Source organism: Eriocheir sinensis, chromosome 21 (genome assembly GCF_024679095.1).
Source record: "Eriocheir sinensis breed Jianghai 21 chromosome 21, ASM2467909v1, whole genome shotgun sequence".
Classification (NCBI taxonomy): domain Eukaryota; kingdom Metazoa; phylum Arthropoda; class Malacostraca; order Decapoda; family Varunidae; genus Eriocheir; species Eriocheir sinensis.
The window spans coordinates 17,408,991-17,418,825 of record NC_066529.1 but is presented as its reverse complement, the minus strand read 5'-3'; the positions used below and the strand labels follow the sequence as shown (position 1 = coordinate 17,418,825).

The 9,835-nt window shown below is 50.1% G+C and overlaps 1 protein-coding gene across 4 annotated transcripts in view; it reads left to right on the top strand.

Moving 5' to 3' along the window:
• The first annotated feature begins 3,997 nt into the window (after nucleotides 1–3,997).
• The window catches only part of LOC127001770 (paired box protein Pax-6-like), a 160,148-nt gene continuing 154,310 nt past the window's right edge, over nucleotides 3,998–9,835 (top strand). Inside the window, exon 1 of one of the 4 annotated variants that reach the window (XM_050866925.1) lies at nucleotides 3,998–6,324. The gene's annotated coding sequence lies outside the window, so the exon portion shown is untranslated. The remainder of the gene's footprint in view (nucleotides 6,325–9,835) is intronic. The other 3 variants (XM_050866921.1, XM_050866922.1, XM_050866923.1) reach the window with 3 other exon arrangements.

Here is a 9,835-nt window from a genome sequence, read left to right as displayed (position 1 = left end):
TGGAAGAGAATGGAGTTGGTGAGGAGGTGCTGTTGGTGGAAGAGAATAGAGTTGGTGAAGAGGTGCTGTTGGTGGAAGAGAATAGAGTTGGTGAAGAGGTGCTGTTGGTGGAAGAGAATAGAGTTGGTGAAGAGGTGCTGTTGGTGGAAGAGAATAGAGTTGGTGAAGAGGTGCTGTTGGTGGAAGAGAATAGAGTTGGTGAAGAGGTGCTGTTGGTGGAAGAGAGTTGGTGAAGAGGTGCTGTTGGTGGGAAGAGAATAGAGTTGGTGAAGAAGTGCTGTTGGTGGAAGAGAATGGAGTTGGTGAAGAGGTGCTGTTGGTGGGAGGAGAATAGAGTTGGTGAAGAGGTGCTGTTGGTGGAAGAGAATGGAGTTGGTGAAGAGGTGCTGTTGGTGGGAGGAGAATAGAGTTGGTGAAGAGGTGCTGTTGGTGGAAGAGAATGGAGTTGGTGAAGAGGTGCTGTTGGTGGAAGAGAATGGAGTTGGTGAAGAGGTGCTGTTGGTGGAAGAGAATGGAGTTGGTGAAGAGGTGCTGTTGGTGGAAGAGAATGGAGTTGGTGAAGAGGTGCTGTTGGTGGAAGAGAATGGAGTTGGTGAAGAGGTGCTGTTGGTGGAAGAGAATGGAGTTGGTGAAGAGGTGCTGTTGGTGGAAGAGAATGGAGTTGGTGAAGAGGTGCTGTTGGTGGAAGAGAGTTGGTGAAGAGGTGCTGTTGGTGGAAGAGAGTTGGTGAAGAGGTGCTGTTGGTGGAAGAGAATAGAGGTGGTGAAGAGTGGAAGAGAATGGAGTTGGTGAAGAAGTGCTGTTGGTGGAAGAGAATAGAGTTGGTGAAGAGGTGCTGTTGGTGGAAGAGAATGGAGTTGGTGAAGAGGTGCTGTTGGTGGAAGAGAATGGAGTTGGTGAAGAGGTGCTGTTGGTGGAAGAGAATGGAGTTGGTGAAGAGGTGCTGTTGGTGGAAGAGAATGGAGTTGGTGAAGAGGTGCTGTTGGTGGAAGAGAATGGAGTTGGTGAAGAGGTGCTGTTGGTGGAAGAGAATAGAGTTGGTGAAGAGGTGCTGTTGGTGGAAGAGAATTGTAGTGTGAACATTTTTTTTTCCTTGGTGTTTAATGGCTGTGCTGCTGCTGCTTGGGAACCGCTATAGTAAAGTGAGTAAAGTTTAGGGCAAATTGCGCTTGGCCTCGGTGCTAATCTCCGTCACTTTGCTAACTGAGGACGACTTATAAGAAGGGAGTCTATGTGGTGTGTACAATTTTGCTGATTTTCTTTTTGCTATGTGTGTCTGAGAGTGTAAATTGCGAAGTTTATATAATACTGAAATTAGTGTATGCAGATGTTGGTGTTTCTCAGTGTAGATTTTGTAGACAACACACACACACACACACACACACACACACACACACACACACACACACACACATATGAAAAAAGTCTAATATCCTTCGAAAACAGGTTACATAGTCACGAAAAAAGAGAGAGAGAGAGAGAGAGAGAGAGAGAGAGAGAATGAGCGCGAGAAAGAGAACGAGAGAAGGAAAGAGAACGAGGGAACGAAAGAGAACAAGAAAACGAAAGAGAACGAAAGAACGAAAGAGAACGAAAGAGAACGAGACAACGAAAGAGATCGAGAGAGCGAAAGAGAACGAGAGAACGAAAGAGAACGAGAGAGCGAAAGAGAACGAGAGAACGAAAGAAAACGAGAGAACGAAAGAGAACAAGAGAACGGAAGAGAACGAGAGAACGAAAGAGAACAAGACAACGAAAGAGAACGAGAGAACGAAAGAGAATGAAAGAGAACGAGACAACGAAAGAGAACGAGAGAACGAAAGAGAACGAGAGAACGAAAGAGAACGAGAGAACGAAAGAAAACGAGAGAACGAAAGAGAACGAAAGAGAACGAGAGAGAACGAAAGAGAACGAGAGAACGAAAGAGAACGAGAGAACGAAAGAGAACGAGAGAACGAAAGAGAACGAGAGAGCGAAAGAGAACGAGAGAACGAAAGAGAACGAGAGAACGAAAGAGAACGAGAGAGCGAAAGAGAACGAGAGAACGAAAGAGAACAAGAGAACGAAAGAGAACGAGATATCGAAAGAGAACGAGAGAGCGAAAGAGAACGAGAGAACGAAAGAGAACGAGCGCGAGAAAGAGGAGGCGCTATTAGCCGTCAAATAAACATATTCTGTAGGCCATCAGGGGCTGCGTGTCGCCGTCTGTTGACACGCGGGGCAGGTAATGAGGCGACGCTCAGGTGAGGCAGCCCGAGCGTGGCCGCGGGGCAGGTGGGACGGGCGCGTAATTTCTTCGTAGTTGTTATGGTGAGCACGGTGAAGCTGGTGGTGGGGGGTTGGGGGGCGGTGTTGGTGGTGGATGGGGGTGAGGTGGAAGGGGTGGTGGTTGTGGTGGTGGATGGGGGTGAGGTGGAAGGGGTGGTGGTTGTGGTGGTGATGGTAGTTAAAGTAGTAGGGAGTTTATAGTGTCTACGTACACCAAAAGAGACGACAACAACAACAACAACAACAACAACAACAACTATAACAAAAACAATGACTATAATAAAAGCAACATCCAAAACAAAAGCAACAACATCAACAATCGCTCCTTCCCTTCCTTATATGCCGTCCAACTTTCTAATGCAGGAGTTAACCCGTGTCTCCACTCTTTCATTCCTTTCACTGCTACGGTCTAACTTTGTCTATATTTCCTACCTTCCATGACTTAGATTCTTACAGGAAGGAAATATCAAAACAAACCTCTCGTAGACATTTTTTTTCGGATCCTTGTTTTAATTCTCTTTGTGGAAGCATGGCGTCGTGAGCTTCATCTGTTTTATTAAGTTGTTTTCTCTTGGTCTGTACCTTTCACTCCCTTTATCATCATCCTCTCAGCATCTCATCTCTCCTCATTCCTCTCCCCTGCATCCTCTCTCCCCTCACCACCCATCACTCACTCCTGTTAAACCAAAAACGGGAGACGGGAAGTATAAGGAGGGAGAAGGAAAAGGCATACGTTGAATAGACAGGAGGAGGGAGGGAGTGAGAGGAACAGGGAGGGGGAGAGGGACGGGGTAAAGGAAGGGGAGGAGGAGGAGGAGAGGGTCGGCTTGGCTCGGCTTGGGTCGGGTCAGGTTGCAAGGTCAATAAGGATCACACTTACGTCTTTGTGGGGTAAATGAGTCTCACGCCGCCACGCCTCTACGTAAACTTAGACTTTTCTCGCCCGTGTTAGCCAGCGGGGGGAGGCGGGGGGCGCGGAGGCTCGAGGGGGGGGAGAAGGAGAGGGGGCGGAACTGAAGGCGAGAGAAATAGGAGGAATGGAGAGAGAGAGAGAGAGAGAGAGAGAGAGAGAGAGAGAGAGAGAGAGAGAGAGAGAGAGAGAGAGAGAGAGAGAGAGAGAGAGAGAGAGAGAGAGAGAGAGAGAGAGAGAAAGGTAAGCAAAGAGCACAGGTGGACGAGGGCATCATGCTAATGGATACCTGTTTGATGTGTGTGTGTGTGTGTGTGTGTGTGTGTGTGTGTGTGTGTGTGTGTGTGTGTGTGTGTGTGTGTGTGTGCGTGCGTGTGTGTTAGGAGGAGGGAGAGGTGCTTAACAAGGAGCATCAGGGAGCATTACAGTGCTATGTGAATACTCAAGTGGAAGCACAATTACATGAAAAGCAACAAATAAAAAAAAAATATCACACACACACGAAGGAAAAAATAATAATATGCTTCTTCACTATTAAGCTTTCCACTGATGAGGATTTTTTTTTGCCCCTCTTAATTTTTTTCCCCTTTTCGCGGTGGAGTTTCTGTGAGTGATACGAGAGGGATTTCTGAACTAAGACTGCACGTGTGACTTTCTGGGATGTGTGTGTGTGTGTGTGTGTGTGTGTGTGTGTTTGTGTGTGTGTTACAGATTTATATGTCTAAAATCTGTTACGGGTTTGGAAGCGGATAGGATGGCGAAATGTGCATCATATACAGTGTGTCAAGGGATAGTGTGGGATGAAGTATTGGGGGTTGGGGGGGTGAGTGTTGTGGGTGTAAGGTCGTGTGCAAGTGTGTGTAAGGGATGTTTGCAGATGTATACTAGGGGCAGGTGTGTGGAGCCAGGGGTGTAAAAGGTGAGTCATAGGTGTGTCGGCTGTGTGACGTGTGTAGCAATGGTGTGGAAATATAGCACCAGGGATATGCTAAGTAAAAAGAAGGGCTAGAGGGGTTAGGAGGTGAGGAGGGGGAGGGCCAGACAGAACACGACCGGCCGCCACAACTGACCTAATGCCGCGCACCTCACGCCGCCGTCCCACAAGCAGCCATGTAATACAATTTCACCGGGTTTGGCCCAACTTAACATCAAGTATCATATGATTCCGGGGCGTAGGGCGCACTGAGGCGAGGGGGACGAAGTGAGGGGGGCGGAGGGAGGAAGGGGCCCGCCTACTCCCCCTCCCGCCGCCGCCTCGTGCGCCTCCCCCGGACTCCCCCCCCCTCCCGCCCCACGCGACCCACGAAATCACGTACCTAGTTTGGGTCTTAATGAAATGAATTAAATCATCTATATTGAGAGCCCTGAAGCGATTTACGGTCAAGAGCTTAATTAGACGCTCGGGCGGAGAGGCGAGGTGAGAGAGGGAGGGGCGGGACGGGGCGGGGGGGGGGCGGCGTGGACAGACTGGGGACTAATGACTCTCCCCCTCCCCCCACCCCGCCGCCGCCGCCCCTCACGCCCGCTGTGACTCCATGATTTAATAGAATCTTCACCAAGCGTATTATGGAGCAAGTACTGCCCATGAATTACCTCGCATCTCCTTCTTTCCTCCCGACAACAACACCACTTCCACGCTCCTCCAGGGGCGGGACAGACACCGCCGCGGCCACTCACACGCGGGCTGGAGGACAGGGCTCCAATCACCGCTGGGGGCGGCCGAGGCCCCGCCCAGCGCCGCCCCGGAGAGCAGGTCGCAGCCAGTCAGTGCCTGGCGGGTCAGGAGGGTGTCGGCCGTCGCTCCGCCGCCTCAACATGCATTATCGGCCTCGCAGCTCCCCGCCGCCGCTCATTACGGCCGCCACGACCCTCACGCCGCGGCGGCCCTCAAGCCGATCGTTAGGCATTAAAACTTTACATAACAATAAGTAAATTAATTTCATTGAAGTATAATTACTTCGTTGTAGCAGTACAGTTATACAACATGTATTTACACAGTAATTTACATTTTGCTATAAGAAGACCCTACATGAACAGCTGTAGCAGCTGAAGCTGAGGCTGGACGGAGGCCTGGCGAGCCTGGCGGCGGCGGCGGCGGCTACTACAGCAAACAAAACCAGAACACACTCACTGTAATTAAATTAAGAATCACTGTCCAGAAAGTTGTGTCATTACTCTATCGTTTATAGTAAAAAGGTGCCAACCATCAGACTCAAGTTTTCAAAGTTTTATGACCAAATTTATTCGTGTTAACGTGGGCGTGTCATCGGGCGGGCGCGGCGCCGCGGAGGCCACGCCCCCGCCGCCGCCTCCACTTCCCGCTCCGTCCTTCCCTCTGCCACTCCCCGCCTCGCCGCGCGGATGCCCGATATTCTCTTGTGTAATTAATCCCGGCCTTGCAGGTGTCCGCATTCCCTGCTACAGGTGAGGCTGCCCTGCACCGCCTTCAGCTGTTATTCTGAAGCTACGAATTCCGTCATCCCGCCAACGCCGAGGAGCAGAAGGCGAGGGAGGCGCGCGCGGTGGTGTTGCCAACAGCGAGGGTGAAGATTAGGGAGTCGAGGCGGGTGGGAGGGGCGTGGGGGCGCGGCGGGCAGGAGCCGCGGGCCCTGCGCCGACCCAGCGAGCACGGCCGCCGCTGCTACACGCTTCAGGGACTGGCTACCTTAGTCCCCGACGTACGCTTCACTAGTCCACCACGCATCACCAACTCTCCCGAGCCGCCTGCCCCGCTCTGATCCCGCGTTAATACCCTGGTGTACTCATGTGTGAAGGCTGGCCTGCCTCCGCCGCCCTCCTGCCCCTCTAGTGCAGTCCGTACGTCCCGCGCCCTCGCCGCTACACTAGTAACACCCAAACTGCTGGAATATTTCACCTACGCGACAGATAGAAAAAAAACGGAACTTTTTTTTTAATCGTGTTTAGTAGTCGGGCAGCCGCGTGGCGTGGCCAGCGGGCGCTGTGTTGGTGAGCCCATGTGTGACTGTCCGCACGCCGGACTGGACAGTGCCTGTAGTGCCGTGACCCCGGTGACCGCGTGGCCGTGTGTGTGACCTCAGCTCGCACCGTTCGTCTTGGCTGCCCTCCACCTCCCCGGCACCCTCGCCGCACGCCGCAGCTCACACTATTTATTTCACCAAAGGAAGGTAAGTGTTCCTCGTCGTCTGTTTTTGTTGTCGAGTGTTAGGGACTTGTCTTCTCTGACGTGCCTCGGGTGCACCTGCAGGAGAGTTTGTGTGTCTGTGGTGGCCGGCGTCGCCACACCGGGACTGTGTCCGCTCCCTCGGGGCGGCAGCTCGCTGTGCCGCAGCCACACAATGAAACAATCCGTCCTTGAGCGCGGCGCTGAGTGTTAGCACGTTGCAGCTTGAAATGTAATCTTTGCCCTTGACTTCTGGAGAGGGAGTGGGAGATGAAGGGCTCAAGATAACGCTGTTTGTGATACGATAACATTGTGCAGAGAAATGCGACATATTTTCAGTAGGAAAAAAAAGCATCTGAAAATTACAAAGAGCTTACACGATAAGTGCTTGAAAGTGACTGAACCACATAATAACATCCAACAAAGTCAGTGACGCCCAGAGAGGCAGCAGGGAGAAGACTACACACAGCCGTAACCCGATGCCTGTCACTACCTCGAGTCTTCTTGGACCCCAGCACGGGCAGACGCTCACATGGACATTCAATCCCTTTCTAGCTGACGGCACCTAAGACGCCCCGAGCACAGCCGCTGCAGCGCCTCGGCGGCGGGGCTCATGCACGGGCTGCAAGAATCACTAACTCGCCGAGTCCTAGGTCTTGTGCGGCTGTGCTCGATCATTTTATTATTATCATTATTGTTATCATTATTATTATTATTATTATTATTATTATTATTATTATTATTATTATTATTATTATTATTATCATTATCATTATTATTACTATTACTATTAATGATTATCATTATTGTATTACTATCATTATCATCAACATTATTACCGTTATTATTACTACATTTATGATTTCTTTAAATTATTTCTCCCATTACAAATACTACAACAACTGTTACTAATACTACTATCGTTACTACTACTACTACTACTACTGCTACTACTTCTACTACTACTATTTCTACTACTTCTACTACTACTACTACTATGGTTACTACTATAACTACTGCTACTACATTTTTATTCTTTTATTATTATACTGTTAAAATTGTTAGTTCTTTGGAGAGAGGTGTATCAACCACAATCACAAGCTACAACAAAGACGCTTTACAAAACACCTCTCCCACCACCACAACTACCACCGCCACCACCACCACCACACCGCAGGCAGGACACAATGCCGCGGCGCTCCAAACTCACAGGCAGGAACGTTCTAAACAATGTTGTGGAGTTTGCAAAAATTCCGTGTTATACAGCAAAATTAGAGAGCGCTGAAAAAAAATATCGTGTTATTTTTTTATTTGGTGTGGTGTGCGATACGCGTGTTCATGTAGTTTATTATTACACGATGTATTGACGAGTGATGAACATTGATGGTGGAGTGTTGTGTGTGTGGTGACGGAGGTGGTGGTGACGGTGGTGGCGATGATCATAGTTAGGCGATGACAAGAGTGATGATGGTGATGACGGCGACGGTGATGGTGTTCTACTCCCTCCAGAAATGATGGTGTAGCTACAATGGTTGGGGATGGAAATGATTGTGATGATGGGGTGTAGTGATGAAGGAGGCGGCGGTGCGACATCGGCGGCGGCGGCAGCGGCGGCGTCGGTGGTGGTGATGATGATGGTGATGGTGATGGTGACGAAAATAATAAAAGGTACTAGTCGGAGAGTTACCCCCAAAAATATTGCACTTACGTAAAAAAATATTAAACAAATATTAAAGATATATACTTATGTTAAAAAAAAAATAGTTCGACATGCTTTGAAAGATTAACAGAAATTCAGATATTGATAAGAAGAGGAGAGTAACGAGACAACTCTCCTCTCGAAATTGACCTCTCTTTTGGCCACTCATCTTCACATTCTCTTATGGGGGCAGTGATTAGCGGGCTCTTTTTTCTCACTTTTTTTTTTTGTTTGCCCTTGAGCTGCCAACTTTACAGTAAAAAAGTAAAGCAAAGATTGCAAGAAGGAAAAAAAAAAACTAAACAAATTAATAAGATCCAGACGGCACAGCAGCAGCGGCCCGTAGAGCTCAGTCCCGCCCCGGCCCGACCTGCCTTGCCTCTCACCTCACTTCACGTCGCGCCCACCCCCGCCGCTGCCGCCGTCGCCACCGCCGCCGCCGCTATCCATCAAGAGGTACAAGTGCGTCCACAAAAATGCATGCAATGTAAAGTCGTGCCGCTCGCTAATGTTACGACCCGCCCGACAAATGGTATTGCCCTTCGCCGGCCAATTCATCAGCCGCGGGCAACACACACGCGACAAATATACAACCTGTCGCCTCCCGCACCGCCGCCGCCGCCGCTACCATTGCCGCCGCCGCCGCCGCCGACAGAGCAGTGTGCGAGCGTGAATCTATAACCCAAACCGGCTTACGTCCAGAGTAACGGTAATGGCTGACGCGCTGCTCTCGTAATTCTGAAAAACTGTACAGCCGCTGGTGGGTGTGTGGCGGCGGCGGCGGCGGCGGCGGTGGTGGTGTAAGTGGTGGGGTGTATAGTATTGCTATAGACAACCCAGGTTATTGGTGGAAAATACCATCTAGAGGACGGACACACACACACACACGCGCACACACACACGCACACACACACACACACACACACACACACATACTCACGATCACTCCTTTATCTGCCCTTTTGCTGTTGACTTTAATTTCGAAAATGTTAGGAAAAAAAAACTCCGTCTTATCGTCAGAGCAAACTGTTGGCACCAAGTCGCTCCATTTCAAACATGCGAGGAGGCGAAAAAAAAAAATTGCTTCTAAATATTCTTAAACAATATGAATCCGAAAATAACTTTGGAACTGTCGGATCAACTAATAAAAAAAAGATCCACGCGTGTATGTGTGTGTGTGTGTGTGTGTGTGTGTGTGTGTGTGTGTGTGTGTGTGAGCCTGACAACGTTTAGATATAGTAGACGGAAATATCCAAGGTGTGAGAGAGGCTCGCCGGGGTGTCCTGCGAGGCACTGTACTGTATTTTAGATCTTGTCCAAGGTCCTGCAGCGCCGTCACCACCTTCAGAGTCCTCGTCATGGAATCCTCGTCGCTGCAACTCAATTCCTCAAGTTTCCCATCATCTTTAGGAGGCGGCGGGTTCAGGGGTGGATGATGGAGGGACGAAGGAAGGAAGGAAGGAGCGGCAACGAGGAAGGCGGCGGTAAATCCATCCTGGGGGCGATTCACTGTTTATTGCTGTCTCCTCCTCCTCCCGAAGGCGCTGCAGGGGCTGGCGAGGCGAGGGGAAGGCGGGGCAGGCTGCAGGTGCTCTATTATTCATGGGCGTGGAGAACCCGAACCTCAGACGGACACCACAAAGCGCGGGTCGATAGGTCAGGCGGATGTTTATTTCCTCACTCTCGGTTTCCTTCTTCCTGTTCGACCTTTTGCATTCAAGAAGAAGAACGCGTTTCCATCGGCGTCATAGGTGTTGTATTCGACCCTTTTATTTGAGTCTCTAAGTTAGCGGCGGGTTGACAGGTCCGGCGGATG